At 35.2% G+C, this 18696-nt stretch overlaps 1 protein-coding gene across 2 annotated transcripts in view; it reads left to right on the top strand.

The window, feature by feature from the left end:
* Positions 1–18696, top strand: part of INTS6 (integrator complex subunit 6) — a 106100-nt gene that overhangs the window by 23940 nt on the left and 63464 nt on the right. Inside the window, exons 3-4 of one of the 2 annotated variants that reach the window (XM_036250508.1) lie at positions 5669–5806; positions 10061–10283. The exons of the other annotated variant lie outside the window; for it this stretch is intronic. The gene's annotated coding sequence lies outside the window, so the exon portion shown is untranslated. The remainder of the gene's footprint in view (positions 1–5668; positions 5807–10060; positions 10284–18696) is intronic. 2 annotated transcript variants of the gene reach the window in all.

Genomic DNA, 18696 nt, shown 5'->3' with positions numbered 1-18696 from the left:
CATGTGGATTGTATTCTTCCTTCAACTACTTTCTAGCAGTGAACTTTGTACAAGCTACGTATTGAACATCTTTAAATCTCTATCTTGGCCATGAAATAAAGGTGATAATTCTTGTCTTACCTCATAGAATTGTTGGAAGATTAAATGAAATAATTAATGTATATGAAAGTGCTTGGTAGGCTGTAAAGAAAAGAACATGTTCTATCATGAAGCATTGGAACCAGTAAAGAATTGTGATTGTCTGATCTTGATTAGTGGGGAAGAGAGCCAGAATTGTTTTTGTGTGAGCAATTGATATCAAAGGGAATTTAGGCTATATAATTCTTAGAGATAGAGCTGAAAAATTTAGGTAGATTAAAATTCATAATTAAGTAATTTATAGTTCATGTATAATTAGTAGACTTGGAATGCTCCATAATTGGCTTTAATGGGTTTTGAGGCTTATTTGAAATTAGTTGACCTGTGTGATATCCTACCATTATCGGGAACAGATAGACATTGATTATATACATGAACATGCAATAGAAATTTTGCTTAACTTTAAATTTGAAACTGTCAGTTGATTTTTCCCACTTTACCTTCCTTTTGAAAATTTTGAGAAAGATTGAAGTATTAATCATGTCAGAAATGCTATTAATAGAATCCATGACAGTGAACTATTTTCTATAATTTAGAAGTCTTCTGATAGTTTGTTCTGTTTTGTTTTTATTCTTTTTTTTTTAATCCTCACCTGAGGACATTTTTTCATTTTTTGCCCAGGTAGAGTGGGAGGGAGAGAGAGAGGAACAGAGAGAGAGAAACAACGACGTGAAAGGGACACATCGAGTGGCTGCCACCCGCACAACCAACCAGGGCCGGGGACAAACTGCAACTGAGGTACGCGCCCTTAGCGGAAACCAAACCCAGGTCTCTCTGGACCGCAGGCCGGCGCTCTAACTACTGAGCAAACCTGGCCAGGGCTGTTTTTATTCTTAATGATTCTGATTTGTAGTTGTGATGGCTGAAAAGATATTTCTATTTGTTATTGTGAAATATTCCTACATGTGAGATTATCCATTCAAGATGCTCTGTCTTACTGCCTTTGTAGACATGCCCTTTGTGGTACAATATATTTTGTTTCCATATATCTGGATACGTTTTATTTGTAATGTTTGTTTTGTAGGACCTTCTCCAGCTCTTAAAAATACCTTGAAATATACATGGATGTTGGAATTGCTTACTTCTCTTCCTAGGTTTTTGGGAAGGATGTTGGAGAAATAAGACTGTTTTTACAATAACCTAAAACTACCTTGCGTAGTAGGTTGGGAAGATTTTCCTGAGGATCTTTTATTTCTTTTATATGTTCTATGGTATTTAGCATAGTACTGAGAACAGAGCTTACATTAAAAAAACATTGATTAGAGACATTGTTGTATTGAGTCTGGTAGTAGTCAAGATCAAAATTGATTACTACTTCTTATCTGAGGCAGAAGATTCATTTGTTTTAAGGCAAAGGTTTATTTTGGTTATATAGTTGCAGCATACATCTATGAATTATTTTGGTTTTCAAATTTAGGAATTTCTTTGATTCTATGCGTGTTTGGTTTTCAATGTCCCAATAAGGCTCATCTTGTGGAGCAGAGAGACAATGTACCCCAGATGTGCATATTGGCTGAAGCTTAATATTTGCTAAAATGTTGATTTGTTGTAGTCCAAATAATTAAATTTATGATTTATTTTAAGGAGCCTTTCAATTCACAAACAGCATAAAGATGCTTCTTTTCTCGTGTGTGTGTGTGTGTGTGTGTGTGTGTTACATATTGAACTGTATTGAAATTTCTACTAGGGAATAACAAACAGAATTTTGCCTTTATGTCTCTTTTCTTCAGGTCTCTTAACCTTTGCCTTTGGCAGAACTTGATTCTTTTTCAGATCTATTGAACGAGTGAAAATGTCAGTAATTTTCATATTAGGTATGTGTGTACATAATTCCTGACTGCCTGTGGTTCCTGTTGATATGACCTGTTACTATTTATGGAGTTGTGCATCCCACACCTACGATATCTTTTGCTCCATATTTATTATCTCGCATGCTACATTATATCTGTTCTGTTAGTGCTGTTTTTCAGGAATAAGTGTTTCTGCTGCTTTAAAATAATTTTTATGGCCCTAGCCAGTTTAACTCAGTGGTTAGAGCATTGGCCTGCGGACCAGAGAAACCCAGGTTTTGGTTCCCGCTAAGGGCTTGTACCTCGGTTGCAGTTTGTCCCCAGCCCTGGTTGGGGTTGTGTGGGTGGCAACCAGTCAGTGTGGTTCTATCACGTTGATATTTCTCTCTCTTTCTCCCTCTTTCCCTCCCGCTCTATCTGAAGATAAGTGTAAAAATGTCCTTGGGTGAGGATAAAAAAATAAATAAAATAATTTTTATGGCCTGACTGGTGTGGTTCAGTGGTTGAGCATCGACCCATGCACCAAGAGGTCGCCGGTTCGATTCCTGGTCAGGGCACATGCCCAGGTTGTGGGCCAAATCCCCAGTTGGGGACATGCAGGAGGTAGCCAGTCTGTGTTCCCTCTCCCTCTCTCTTCCTCTCACACTAAATTCAATAAAGAAAAAAAAATTTTTAATAATTTTATGGCATATAAGGAAACTAGAGCTCATCTGGTCATACTATTTATTTTATAAATGAAGAAATTGAGATTCAGGGGGGCAAAGTGATTTGCTAAATGTTATAATATTTGTTATTGTCAAAATCTGGATTAGGATTTATTTAAATTCCAAAGAATTCCAGCCCCTCTAGACCAGTGCTTTTGTTCTTGGTGTATTGACTACTGCTCTGTTTCTGTTTTTGTGTGTTCTTAAAATTTACCTCCTATTTACTTAATTTTCTGTTTGTTGACTTCAGCTTTCTCTGCAATTGTGATGAAGATATTATGTTATTTACTCAGTATACATTGAATGACTATTATGACCAGAGCATTTCTAGGCAATGAGGATAACCAAGATAATTAGAGTAGATTTCCAGTTCTCAAGTTCACAGTCTTATGGGGGAGATCACCTTTTAAATGGCTTTATGAATGATAAAATAAAGATATGTATTAAGTGTATGGGAGCATTGAAGAGAGTTAGTATTACCTGTCTTGTGTATGTGTCAAGTCCTGTGTGATGTGGATTTTTATAGTCTTTTTTTTTTTAATCCTCACCAGAGGATTTTTTTTCTATTTTGTCTTCAGACAGAGTGTGAGGGAGGGAGGGAGAGAGAGAGAGAGAAATATCGACGTGAGAGAGACACATTGACTGGTTGTCTACCGCATGACCCTGACCAGAGCTAGGGACAAACTGTAGCCGAGGTACATGCCCTTGACTGGAATCGAACTCGTGACTCTTTAGTCTGTGGGCCGATGCTCTAACCGCTGAGCCAAACTGGCCAGGCCTAGTCATTTTAATTTTGATTAAATTCAGGGATTTTGTGGATGATTTGGTAGAGGATATGGCTTATAGTTTATATCTGTGAAATTGTAAAGAAGCCTGGTATATAAAGTTGTTTTAAGCCTAGAAAATAGTAAATGGAAAAAGTTGGTGCCATATTGTCTCTTGACCTGTTAACTTTATTCTGACCAGAATGACACATTTTCTTGTAACTGGTTTGTCAAAATAATATAGGGATACAATTTCTTCTATGACAGCTCATCTCTTAGCAGTGTGTTAGGATTTAGAAGAGTCGCAGTTTTGGATTGCGGACAAAATCTTGAGCTGTATATGAATGTTTTACCTTAATTCATGACTTATCTTTTGGGCCTTGTTTTATAAAGTCCGGGCCATTTGTCTGAGGTGTCATAAGTGTGTTTCTAGTTTTTTGATAACTGGTCTTTTGATAACCATTTGTGTTGGAAAAGTATGTGTGTATTTTTACTCTCTATTTTTTTTCTTTATAAATGCAGCTATTTGATATAATTGGTTGTTTGCAGTATTTTCACTTACAAGGAGTAAGTTAGATAGGACTTCAAATTCTGATACACAAGAAAACTATATTGTTTACCTCCATAGTAGTAACCTTTGATGTTGATAAACATACTTGCAGCCAAATAATTATAGTACCATTCATCATTACTGATGTGTCAGATGTTTTGGTAGAATCACCAAATTATAAATTAAAGTTGTTGGGAAACATTTTTTTCTGGTCTTTGTTTCCTGCAATAATCCTCTCTAGTACTCTTTTGCAATGGAAAACTAGTCTGTACTATGATTCCAGGAACATGTGGCTAACTACATTGCTCAATAGAGTAGCCAGAAGAAGTCCTGCCAGTACCTTCTTCGCGATGAGCGATGAATGACATTCCAGGAATTGTAGCAGTTATTTTTCTCTTCCTTGAAAGTGCTAATAGTAGTATTATCTTTCAAATATTGGGATTTATCTATGCTGAAGAATCTGCATCTCTATTAATATTACTAGTGCTCTGGCAGCTAACATTTTAGAGAAGATACCTGCAATAAAAAAAACCCTGTTGGTTTTTGATATTAAAAGTTTTGCCTTTAATGAGCTTTCCCAGCTTTTTAAGACAAACTAGAAACCACTTTTATAATTTCCTGGCAGATGTTCAGAAAGGGTATGTGTCTGTAGGGAAAAAAAGTATCTGAGTAATCTCAGCTGCATTTTAGCTTCTCAGTTTTCAAAAGTTGATGCAGAAGTCCCATGGGTCATTGAGATGTTGATTGGTATTAGTGATTTTTGTGCACCATGCTGGGCATTGTAAATGGTTTTACCTTTTACAAGGATAGTCTGTGATTGGGATCTATAATTAGAGTTTGCATTTAATTCTTCATAATCTTTACTGATTAAAAGGACAATCCAGAATTTATTGAAATCACTTTCTAGTATCTGAAATAGTTCCAATATCACATCTCTCTTCCCCCTAGAATATGTGCCAAAAGCTGTTAAAACTGTTTAAATTGTGTCCGTAAAGACTGAAACATATATTTAAAATAGTTGTTTTTTTCCTCAGTATTCTTAGAATTTTGGGGAGCTTTTTCTTTTTTGTTTTGTAAAAGGACCATTAAGGAATCTTGGGGGATGTCATTGTGGTATGATAGAATGTATGAAAAAGATCTGTGTGTAAGTGTATTTCTACATTTTCATGTTTCCGCCTTAATAGTGGTGCCTTTTCATATTGATATTAGTAGGGGCTCAGTAGCAATATGAAGATTGCTCCTATTTTACTGATTTGTGATTCAAATGTTCTAAACATATATATAACATTACTGTGTATGTTAGACTCTGTCAACACAACATTTCAGGGACATTTAATAAGAATTTATTGGATGTAGATTATTATTATTATTATTTTTGCCCATATTTTGGCCCTGTTCTCTCTCTCTCTTTTTAAAAATAATTAATTAATTAATTAATTTAAGTTTTTTGGTACATGTTCCTGGTGGGAACCGAACCTGGGACTCTCTGGTCTGCAGGCCGATGCTCCAACGCTGAGCCAAACTGACCAGGGCTGGCCCTGTTCTCTTAACTCCTTATTTATTTTGGTGTGCTATAGAAAATTATATATCTGCAATTATGAGTACATTGAAAATATGTATAATAAAACTGCATAATTAAAAGAAGTTGATTAAATATTTCAATTTGATACCTATAGTGGATTTTCAGCAATTCACATTTTTAATACTCTTATTTTTTTCAAGGTTACGTGTAAAGAAAAGTTCTTAAGGATTGCCTCTAGACAAACACTACAATAGAATAATTAAAAAGAAATGCTGGCCGATTACTCTTTAATGAAGCTGTATGGCTACAATAACTAATCTATTATCTAGAAATCTGTGGTAAGATACATCAAATTCATTTTAATTTGGAGGGTGAAGCAACTTCATCCTGTATTTATTAGCCTGTCAGAACCAATAAGCAATGAGAGACACTGTACATGTATGGAAAATTTTTATTAGTGATATTTCTATTATTTTTCTGTTTCTAGCTCTTCCATTTAAAAACTATAGATATGAACTATTGTTGATATTTAGAATAGTAGTTTTCAAATTGCTGCATCACAGTCACCTAGAATGTTTTATGAAATACACAGGGTTCAGCTCTAATTCTAGAAATTTGATTCAGTTAGTCTGGGCAGAGACCTAGGGATCTGTATTTTTTGAAATGTTTCACTTGATTCTGATGCACAGATTTGGAAACAATAGTTTTAGAGCACAGTTTAACTACAAATATGTATTTTTTAACACTACTGAGGAATACATAGAAAAATGAATAACTTCAATAAAACAAGTTAAAACTGTTTTGACTTAAAAGGCCATGAAAATATTTTAAGATAAAAATTAATTTTTGACCTTTAGAATTGTTAAATTTGGGAATGAGTTTCCAAGGGATATGGAACACGCCTTCTGTGAATATTTTATATTGTGTTTGGTCTGGTTTAGAATCAATTATTGGATAACCTTGAAATAATTAACTTCTGTGCCGACTGCAGTCTGTAGGTACTACTTATGGTTTGCTGTATTGAGGAAGACTTTTAGGCCCTAAGTATGAGATGGAGTAGGGGAGGAGAGGGTAAGAAAAGGAGAGGAATTAATTCATATTATCTGTCATGTGCTTGCTATCCCTGGCATAGGAGTTTTAATCCGAAGGACTTCATAGTATTCTGTTATCCATGTTATGCTTTAATTTCTGGTTTAGATGTCCATAACTAGCATTATTTAAAAAAAACAAAAACAAAATACACAGAGAGAGAGAGAAAGAGAGAGAGAGAGAGAGACTTGACCCAGGTGAGGGCATTTTATAAAGAATTGGTGATAGTTACATTTAAGTATTACTTCCTGGAGAGTTGCTGCTAAAATACTCTTTCATAACGAATTGTTCTGATTTTGAATACTTAAAAGTATAACTAAATTAATTCAGCAATAATTTTTCTTGTGAGGCTTAGTAATTGGTTTTGTGTAAGAATAGTGGCACACCATTTATATTTAGTATTACTATGTTATAGGTACTGGGGACACAGGTGGAATTAAGACTCTTGCCCCTAGAAGACTCTTGCATGTTGTCTGAAGATATGCACTTAACCATGCCTACAAGCATTTGTAATTATGCATTGAGATAAAATAAATCTCATGGCATAAATAAACAGGAGGTTCTGAGAGAGCATGAAGAGAAGAGCTTAGTTTTGAGGGGTGAGAAAGGAATTAAGCCCTGACATTTCAGGAAGAGAGGGACAGTGCAAAAAAAAAAGTGTTAAGCCCTGGCCAGTTGGGCTCAGCGGTTAGAGCACTGGCCTGTGGTCCAGAGAGACCCGGGTTCGGTTCCTGCTAAGGGCATGTACCTCAGTTGCAGTTTGTCCCCGGCCCTGGTTCGGTCATGTGAGTGGCAACCACTCGATGTGTCCCTTTCACGTCGATGTTTTCTCTTTCTCTCTGTCTTCCTCTCTCTCCCTCTCACTCTATCTGAACAAAAAATGGAAAAATGTCCTCAGGTGAGGATAAAAAAAAAGTGTTAAGGCATGAAAACAGTGTATTAGGCAACTATAAATTATGTGAGTGAAGTATAGAAATTGTAGGTAGGAGGAGCGGATGCTTGAAATGTAGGTAGAGGCCAGATGATACCACCCTAAGGAAATATATGAATCTGTTTAAAATTTACAAAAGTGGTATTGAAGATGCTAAGCAGGTGAGTAACAGGGTCAGATCTGCAATTTAACAAGCTAATGCTATCAGCAAAGTGAAAGAAGATAGATTAAAGAGTGGTAAACTGGGAAGAATTAGCAAACTACATGCAACAGTTCAGGAAAAAACATGGGGTGTACTAAAACTAAGCTGGTGCTGGATAGGAAGGCAGAAATTTGCGAGATTCAATAAGTGCGCTAGTCAGGTTTTTAAAGATGGTAGTAGCAGAATAAAGTATTTGTTTGACAGGGATTTTGAAACCAGCTCTAGGCTTGGGCTTCAGAGGGTTCGGTGAATTCCCTGAAATCTTATCCAGACATTTTCCATCTGTGTGTATGCATATTTTTCTTGGGGACAGAGGTTTATGGGTTTAATCATATTTTCAAACAAGTGAAAAACAACAACAATAAGAAGAAATGACAGTCTAATAGTATTTTGAAGTTTCCAACTTAGGAATCTATGTGGATGTTGGTAGTTTTAACTAAATGGGGGATGTTGGATAAGTAGTAGAAAGGAATATAAAACAATAGTTCAATAAAGTATCTACCTTTAGGGTACAAATGCTTTAAAGGAGTTGTGAGCCAACTTTTAAAACAATAACCTCAAACATTTTTTTCTTGCCTTTTGACGTTATGTCTTTGGAAAAATATTTTGCATTTAAAAACAGAAATAAGTAGAATTTTATCTCTGATTTCCAGTAGTTAGAATTTTTATTTTGAAGCAGATTAAATAACCCTTAGTTATCTTATTATCTATTTATCAGATCTTAAAAAATTTTTTTTTCCTTTATTGATTTTAGAGAAGAAGGGAAAGAGGGAGAGATAAACATTGATGAGAAAGATCATCAATTGGCTGCCTCCTGCATGCCCCACACTGGGGATTTGGCTCACAACCTGGGCATGTGCTCTGACTGGGAATCAAAGCAGTGAGCTCTTGGTGCATGGGTTGATGCTCTCAGCCACTGAGCCACACTGGCCGAGCTATTTATCAGATCTTTTAAGTTTTAAAATTTTAGGCCATAGTGATGTCAACATTTAAGATTGCTTATTTCAAACAGTGTAAACATTGAAATTCAGAGTGCTGGGACAAGAGCACTGTGTGTGGAGGTATACCTTATGTTAATGTCAAGTCAGTTAAAGAGGATACAAGACTAATTTCTTTTTCGTTTATTAGTATGTAATTTAAGAATAGTAGTAGAGTGGCTTTAACTGTATTGGCAGTTTTCTGCCTGTTAAACTCAGTTAAAGTTATCCTATTAGGTGTATTTCATGCCTCTCTAAATCAGACTGCAATTTGAGCATGAGAAAGTTGAGTACTTGGTCTCCTGATGAGGCCCACTCACATAAGCCTTAGGCTGCTAGAGGTTTATAAATGCAATAAAACCTTGATATAATGGATTAATTAGGGTGAGGGGTTGTCTGTTAAAGCTGAAATTCCGTTATATATAATAATGTAGGTTTTCTGAACAAAAAAATTGACAAATTAGGTAGTTTACCTGTTTTTACTTATGTAGATGTGTTAGTGTAGTTAAAATTAAGTATATGTGAAAATTTTAATTTCACAGAAAAGTTTTCTACATATATTACTGTAATTTTAAATTTATACTGAATAGGTCTAATAAATGCATATGCATTCACCAGTTTCCACAAGTAAACAAAGGCAAGCGGCTGGGGATGGCTTAGCGCAGCTGGAAACATCAGCCAGCCTTAGTTAAAACTGCTGCAGAAAATCTGGTCGTTATGTGACAACAGAACCAATTACTGTGCAGTGTGGTGTGATTACGTGCTGATCATTCGTTGAACATAACATTGTTTATTAGCGGTGACTTGGGTTTAAATATGTAGACTGTAGTTGTAGATATGTAATATTTATGTCAGTGAAAGTACTATAGTATTTTTTCCAGCATATGGCCTAGTCAGAAAATTTGTTAAAAATAACAATTTATTAATAACAAAAAATAACCTGTTAATTAATTATAAACAAATCTTGGTTAAAAGCATTTTAAAATTAATAGGGTATTAAATTTCACATATGACACATGGACCTGAAATTTTGTCCGTCATATCTGAAGCCCATTAAATTGAGGTCCTCAAAATCGAGGGTTTATTGTACCTTCATTATGCTTACTAAGCTGTATTCCATAAATAGTTATTTTATGTAATTTCCACTTTCAGTTCTTGTTAGGTGTAATACAGTCGATTTTAAATTTTTTAGATTTGTGTATTAGAAATAAACTGTGCAGTGACTGGAAGATACTGAAACTGTGATTTTTACATCAAGGCAAGGCTACATTTTGATCTAGACAAGGCTGTTTTGGTATATTTTTCCCCACGCTCTGTCTTTTCAGGTTGAATTACTGATTTTTCCCCCCCTTTGTTTTGTTTGTTGTGGTTTTGATGTTTTTTTTCCTTTCAGCTAAAGGAGCAGCCCAGTGGTTTTCAAGAAGTGCCAAAGTGCACTGACTGTCTCATGATGACTGGTGCCTCAGGGAGGGTCATGATTCCTGGATACAGGATCGACCTGATCCTGGATGTCACTTCAAGCAGTCAGATCGTGGGGAAAAGCCTTGTCTAATGGCTAGCCTTCCTCAAAAGTCTGATGCTAGTCATCTCGGAAGGCCTCAGAAAAAACCTTAAAGGTGAGCAGAGTAGAGTGTAGTTCTCTGGGGGCTGTGACTATTTGTTGGAGAATATGATTCAACATAGCTGACATCCCTAACCTGACAAATCCAGGTATAATTGGTAAATTAGTTTATAAATTTGTTGATGATGATCAGACCCCAACTTTTGAGTTTTTAGAAACTACCTTCCTAACCTTAAAATCTACAAAGGGAGGAATTTGGTATTTCCTGAGCCCTTCAGAACCTGAGGTTAAAAAAGAGCCATCTTTATAGCAGTTTGGATTTATGTAGCTCATATTTTATTGCATTCAACTTGAAGAATATTAGAACTGCCTGCATCATTTAAATAACATTTTTAGCCCTGTGAAAAAGTCTTTAGAGATGTTTTGAACAATTTGGTTTGGAAAAAGTTTAATTCCAGGCCTCTTTCTCTATGCTTTAAGCACTTACAGAACTCCATTGTTCATATAATAAGCTTTACTGCTAAATTTTCAAACTCTAAAACTGTCCTAACAGCTACTAGGTTTTTTTTTTCTTTTTTTTTTTTAATGTGTCAGTGATATTAGAAAAATAATGTGGGCATGTACCATCCTCAATTTATGTACATTTTTACATTTAGAAATTATGTATGTCATCTCCGTATTAATTAGAAAACATGCAAAACATGTTTTAAAAGATGAGGTGACAAAACTTATACAAAGGACGTTCTGATATTTTCTTCCCCCATACTGTGCTTCATGATGTATACTGGGGTTGGCAAACCTTTTTTAAAGGGCCAGAGAATAAATATTTTAGGCTTTTAGCCCACGTGGTCTCCGTTGGAATTACTGAATTCCATTGTAAGGCAAAAGCAGCTATAGACAATATTTTAAACTAATGAGTGTGGTGGTCTTTATTAAAATTTCATTTGCCAAAACAAGCTGTGGGCTGCATTTGGCTAGTGGGCCATAGTTTGCTGATCCCTGGAGTATACCCTGTTTTGTAGGCCACTGGCCTAGAACCTTGAAATTGTGTTATACTACTTTTATTAGGTCTTTTTAACCAGCAGTTTTAGAGTATTTTTGATCTTTCTTAATGAACTTATGGAGCAGAAGAATACTAGTAGTAAAAAATGCACTTATTTCTTTATTTTTTTTAAAAGGATTTCACTCTTTTCTTTATTTTTTATTTTTTTCCTTTATTGATTTTAGAGAGAGAAGTGAGAGGGGGAGAGAGATAGAAACATTGATGAGAGAGAACATCAATTGGCAGCCTCCTGCATGCTCCCCACTGGGGATTGGGCCCACAATCTGGGCATGTGTCCTGACCAGGAATCGAATCGGCCACCTCTTGGTGCATGGGTCGACTCTCAACCACTGAGCCACACTGGCTGAACTCAAAATGCATTTAGTTTAATGATGCATTTTGAGGGAACACCAGTGATTCAGACACAAAGTTAGGTGCTGAGATCATGAGTTTGAAACAGTTATATGGCTTGGTGTAAAAAGTAAAATGATTACAACACAAGCATTTGAGAAAGTGAGGCTGGCACTGGGAAATGATGTCTCCTATTGGACTTTGAAAGATTAATTCAAGTTTATGATGTAGTTGGGTGCAAAGGCATAAAGTTGGTAAAAGAGAGTGTGGAGGAACTGTACATACCTCAGTTCTGATAGTTGCCAGAGGGTTCAAGAAGAGCAGAAGGAAATGAGAGTGGACAGGTTGTCATGGCCCATCGTGTATGCTCTTTCAAAGAACTTGGACTTTCCTTAATAGGGTTATGGCAGTCAGTGAAGAGATATTAGTAGAGGAGAAAGTGATCAGATTTAGATTTTAGAAAGCTAGTGGCAGTATTGGGGAGTATACACGGAGTAGATGCTTTTGGCAACATTTTTTTCTTTAACCTCCTTATAAAAGAGGACACAATTGTTTGTTATTTTATACCAGACATAAAATTAAGAAACTTGGAATACTAAGTAGCAATAAAAAGGAATGAATTACTAATATGCTATAACATGGGTAAACCTCTAAAACATTATGCTGGATACAAAAAACCACATATCATAATGATGAGTATTTTATGATGCCATTTTTATGGAATGTCCATAAAGTTGATTAGTGGTTGCCAGGGAGGGAACAGGGGACTGACTGCAAATGGGCAGGAGGGATCCTTTGGGATGTTGGAAAATGTTCTAAAACTGGATGATGGTGATGGTTATACAACTCTAAATTTACTAAAAATAAATGAATACTTTTTAAATGGGTAAATTTTATGTAACGTTTTTAAAAAAATTAGACCTCACCTTTGAAATGTGTTGGAGTAAAACTTTGTTAAATAAATTATTTCCACATTACTGGTTGCCAAGTAATTGCTTTTTCCTCTGGGCAAATATTAATCTTAAAATTACCACGACCCCAAAAAAGTATTGTTGTTTTTTAAATTTAAAGGATATACATTTAACCATAAAGTGTAACTGTAGGAACTACCAATGAAATAAATCAGATTGTTACTAAAGTTTATAGAATTCACTTTGATTTTAATAATTTCTTAATTTACCTTTTTTTTATTAAATATCTGAGGAGAACCTTAAGTGTTTATATTGGATGATATTATTTAAAAGCTAGAAATAGGCTGAGGGAAATTTACTTGATTTTTTTTTCTCTCAAGGATGTAATTAATAACCTGAAGTGCGATGATTTTAAATTTATAAATTGTTTCGTCATAATGTTAGCAGTTACAGAAAATGAATAAAAAGAATACAAAACAATTGGAAAATTGTTGCTTTCACTCAATAAGTATTCTTTGAGGGCCTACTATGTGCTAGGTACTGTTTCTTAGAAACATATAGTGATAGGTTTTTACTATGCTACTTTCTTTTATTTTTGGATGCCATAATAATTAAGAAAATATGTATAAAACTGAAATGTGTTACTTTTTATTGTTTCCAAGGAAATTTCACAATGCAATTTTCAATTCTGTGAGAGTGCGGAAAATGAATCTTAGTGTATCGCTGTTTCCCAAGTAAGAGGCAGAGCTTGACTGTTGGTTTTATTTTTTTCCCCCTTTTTATTTCAAGTCTGTTGTTCTTTGCACTCTAGTGTGGGATTTTAAAAAGGACAGTACTACATAAAGATAGACATATATAGATCAGTGAATAAAATTGAGAGTCCGGAAACAAACCCATACATTTATGGTCAATTGATTTTCACCAAGGGGGAGCCAAGACAGTGTAGTGGGGAAAGAATCTTTTCAACAAATGATACTGTACAAGTGAATATCTACATGCAAAGAGTGAAGTTGGACTCATACCTGACACCATATACAAAAATGAAATAAAAATGGATGAGCAAAGTTAAAACTCTTGAAAGAAAAAGACAGGTGTAAATCTTCATGACCTCAGACTAGGCAGCAGTTTCTTAGACATGGCACTCAAAGCACAATTAAAGAAAAATTAGATAATTTTTCTTCATCATTAAACAAAACAAAACAAACATTTGTGCTTCAAAGGATACAAAGACAGTAACAGAGTAGGAGAAAATATCTGCAAATCATATATCTGATAAGGGCCCAGAATACAGAATATATAAGAACTATTGCAATACAAAAATAAGAAGATAACCCAATTTAAAAAGCGAGTAAAGGATTTGAAGACAAATGGCCAATAAATACATGAAAAGATGTTCACCATCATTAGTCATTAAGGAAATGCAAATCAAGGAGATACCACTCACACCTATAGTAACTATAATAAAAACAGATGGATAATAGAGAATATAGAGAAACTGGAACCCTCAAAGGTTGCTAATGGGAATGTAAAGTAATGTAGCTGCTGTGGAAAATAGTTTGACAGTTCTTCAAGAAGGAAAACAGTTAACCTCTGACCCCAAATTTCACTCCTTGGTATGTACCCAAAAGAAATGAAAGCAAGTTCACATAAAATGGCATAGCATTATTTATAATAGCCAAAAAGTAGAAACAACCCAATGTTCATCAACTGTTGGATAAAGAAAATATGTTATATCCCTACAATGGATTATTCTTCAGTCTTAAAAAGGAATGGAATTCTGACACACACTACAACAGGATGAACCTTGAAGACAGGCCAAGTGAAAGAATCAGATACAAAGGGCCATTTACTGGATAATCCTGTTTATATGAAATGTTCAAGGCAATTTTATAGAAAGAAAAAGAGTGGTTGCTAGGGATTGTGGGGGTAAGTGGTAATGCTAACGTGTATGAAGTTTCTTTCTTGGGTGATTAAAATGTTCTGAAATTTTTAGATAGTGGTGATGGCCGTACAACTGCTTCTTTGGTTCACCCATTCTAAATAAATGAAATAAAACAAATGGGAAAACTCATATCTTTACCCCCACATACTCTATTTCCCTCTCTAGTGACTTTAATTTCCTTTCACAACAAACTTAGAAATTGGTTCTGGTATCTCCTTGACTTCCTTTTAAACCCATAATTACCATCTGGCTTCTTATTCTACCATTCTTTTTTTTTTTATCCTCACCCGAAGATATTTTTTCCATTTTTTGTACAGATAGAGTGGGAGGGAGAAAGAGGAAGGGGGAGAGAGAGAGAAACATTGACATGAAGGGACACATCGAGTGGCTGCCACCCGCACGACCAACCAGGGCCGGGGACAAAGTGCAACCAAAGTACGTGCCCTTAGCGGGAACTGAACCCGGGTCTCTCCGGACCGCAGGCCGACGCTCTAACCGCTGAGCCAAACTGGCCAGGGCTCTACCATTCTTAATAAGGTCATTAGTGACCCTCTCTCTTCCAAATCCAATTGTTGGTTTTACATTTTTCTCTTTTATGATGTTTTGCCAGCACTATTGACCACTTTGTTTTTTAATGCTGTTACTTTATTTTTTAAATCCTCACCCAAGGATATGTTTTTGTTGATTTTTGAGGGGGGTGGGGGTGTGTAGAAACCTTGATGTGAGAGAGGAACATCGACTGGCTGCCTCCCATATGCACTTGGATAGGGGATTGAACCTGAAACCTAGGTATGTGCCCAGGGCATGCAGGAGGTGCCCAGTCAATGTTTTCTCTCATTGATGTTCTCTCTCATCGATGTTTCTATCTCTCTCTCCCTCTCTCTTCCTCTGTCTCTAAAATCAATAAAGGAAAAAAAAAAGAATATGTACTTACCTCCTTTAATGCACATACAGTGCTTCCTTTTGAATACATATTTTCTGCAACACAGCAAAACAAATTACAGGCATCTAGTTGAACCTTCAAGGGATTTGAAAAGCTGGCATGGTTTTTTTTTTTTTTTTTTTTTAGGATATTAGTTCAGCTGCTGTAGTTGGGACAAAAATAATAATGGCTTAAAAAAAGGTAGAAAGCTTCTTTATCTCTCACATCGAAGACCAAATCTGCTTTAAGTTACTGCCTGGGCCCTCGGGTTCCTTCTACTTTGTTGCTCTGTCTTTGCTTTTATCTGAATGGTTGATCTTGGTTTTACAACATATCCTAGTTCAACACTACAACTGAATTTCAGCCTGTGGGAAGGAGTAAAGAGTGTGGAGGGCAGGCAAGTAAATTATACCTAATAAAACTTGAAAGTACTTACAGATATCCTTTATAATGAACCTACTCTGATGCTGCCATTTTATGTTGACTTAAGTGGGAGAGAGCAGGATACACAGTTAATTATCTTCCTAAGACTAAACTCTAGTACTCCATGGGAGTGTGTGTGTGTGTGTGTGCGTGTGCGCGTGTGCGCACAAATATGCACATCTTTTGTGTCACATGGAAAAGACTGAGAATGAGTGTTCTTACCTGTGTCTTTACAGAATCACTCTTAGAAAGGAAGCAGAGGTAGCATGGTAATAGTTTAAGGTACTGGACTCCAATTAAATGGCATATGTATTCCAGAGCCTTTCTTTCTTCCTTTTTTTTTTTTTTTTGCCACTAAGTATATGGTTCAAAATTTGTATTCATTTATATTTCCTTTGTTATTCTTCCATTTGTTTAACTATAATTTACATAAAATAAGATATAACAATTTCAAGTATAAAAGTTAATGAATATTAACAAACGTAAATATGTTATTAAAAGTACAATAATGATATAAAATATATGTCATTCCAAAACAGTTCTTTTATGCTCCTTTGGCATATCACTGTACCCTGGAAATCACCTGATCTTCTCTCTCGCTCTCTCTGTGTATGTGTGTAGTTTTGACTTTTCTAGAATTTCATGTAAATGGAATTATATAGTGTGTTAGTCTTTTGTGTCTGGCATCTTTCACTTAGGATAATGCTTTTGAGATTCATCCATATTGTTGCATATATCATTAGTTCCTTTTTATTTTTGAGTAGTATTCCATTTATGGCTACATTACAATTTGCTTATCCATTCACCAGACAGAACACTGTTTTCCCCACTTTTTGACCATTATGGTATACAAGTCCTTTTGTGGATATATATTTTAATTTTGGGGGGTTATATACCAAGGGGCACAGGTGACTCATAGGGTAAGTTTATATCTAACTTTATATGAAACTGCCATACTGTTTACTAAAGTGGCTGAACTATTTTGCATTTCCACTAGGAATATATGAGTTTCAGTTGCTCTACACCTGAATTTTTTCAGGCTTTAAAATATTTGACAATATGTGATGGTATCTCATTTTGGTTTTAGGTTGTATTCTATAATGGTTAGTGATGATGAACATTTTTCATGTGCTTGTACACCAGCTGTATATTTTCTTTGGTGAAGTGTGTGTTCTGATCTCTTGCCAATTTTTTACTGGGTTGTTTGTCTTGTTATTATTGAGTTATAAAAATCTTTTGCATATTCTGGATATAAGTCCTTTATTGAATAACATGTTTTCAAATATTTTCTCCCAGTCTGTGGCTTGCCTTTTCATTTTTTATAGTGTCTTTTGAAGAGCACATGCTTTTAATTTATGTTTCTTTTACAGTTTACTTTTTGTGCCCTATTTTAGAAATCTTTGCCTAATCCAGTGTTACTAAGATTTTAAGTATTTTCTTCAAGGAGTTTTATAGTGTGTCTTATATTTTGGATCATGATTCATTTAGAATTTTGGTGTATGGTGGGAAGAAAGTATTGAAGTTCATTTTTTGACACATCATTAATTAATTGTAACAAACAGTACCATTTGTTGAAAAGATTATCCTTTCCCCATTGAATTGCATGGCATCTTTGTTGAAAGTCAGTTGGCCTCATATTTGTGTGTCTGTTTCTGGACTTTCTGTTCTGTTTTGTTGATCTCTGTATCTGACTTTTGCCAATACAACACTGTATCGACTACTGTAGCTTTATAAGTCTTGGAGTCAGCCAGTTTAAGTCTCCAAATTTTTCTTTTTTAAAATTTTGCCTTTTTTAGGCCCTTTTGAGTTTTCATATACGTTTAGAATCAGCTTGTTAATTTTTACAAGAAAGCCTATTGAAATTTTGATTGGAATTCTATTGAATCTATAAGCAATTTGAATCTAAGTAAATTGACATTTTACATTATTGGTTATTCCGATCCATGATCATGACATATCTAAGATTTTTTTTTTTTGGTCTAATTTTCCAAAGCAATGTTTGTAGTTTTCATTGTATAACTTTTGCACATATGCCCAGCCAGTGTGGCTCAGTGGATTGAGTGACATCCCATGGACTGAGAGGTCCCAGTTCAATTCCTGGTCAGGGCACATGCCTGGGTTGAGGCTCGATCTCTAGTAGGGGGCGTGCAGGAGGCAGCTGATTGATGTTTCTCTCACATGTTGATGTTTCTGTCTCTCTTTCCTTTCCTCTCTCTCTAAAAAATCAATGAAAACATTAAAAAAAAAAACTTTTGCACATATATTATGATGCTTTTGTAAATCTGTCTTTTAACTTTCAAATTTCAGATTTGTTGATGGTACATAGAAATATAGTTGATTGTTGTATTTTGACCTGGTATTCTGGGACCTTCCTAATAATTTGTCTACTATTAAGTAGTTTTTTTCTAGATTCCTTTTCTTTTTTTGGCATATAAAATTATGTTGTCTGTGAATATAGACAGTTTCATTTGTTCGTTTTCAATATTTGTCTGCCTTTGTTTCTTGCTCTAACCTACTGGAAGAAGTGGTGAGCACTGACATCTTTGTCTTGTTTGTGATCCCGGAGGATGGGGTGGTGTGTGAAACCTTGTACCATGTAAGTGTGGTGATGTTAAATGTAGTTTTTTTGTGTGTGTTTTTAAAATAAGGTTGTGGAAATTTTTTTTTGTTACCAGTTTGCTCGGTTGTTTTTTTTAATTTTTATCTTTACCCGAGGACATTCTTGCATTTATCTTCAGATAGAGCGGGAGGGAGAGAGGGAGGAAGAGAGAGAGAGAAACATCAACGTGAGAGAGACACATCGACTGGTTGCCACGCACATGACCCCAACCGGTGCGGGGACAAACTGCAACCGAGGTATGTGCTCTTAGTGGGAAC

The sequence above is a fragment of the Molossus molossus genome, unplaced genomic scaffold, assembly GCF_014108415.1.
Source record: "Molossus molossus isolate mMolMol1 unplaced genomic scaffold, mMolMol1.p scaffold_m16_p_9, whole genome shotgun sequence".
Classification (NCBI taxonomy): domain Eukaryota; kingdom Metazoa; phylum Chordata; class Mammalia; order Chiroptera; family Molossidae; genus Molossus; species Molossus molossus.
The sequence above is the reverse complement of the archived record's forward strand: the minus strand, read 5'-3'. Positions and strand labels throughout refer to the sequence as shown.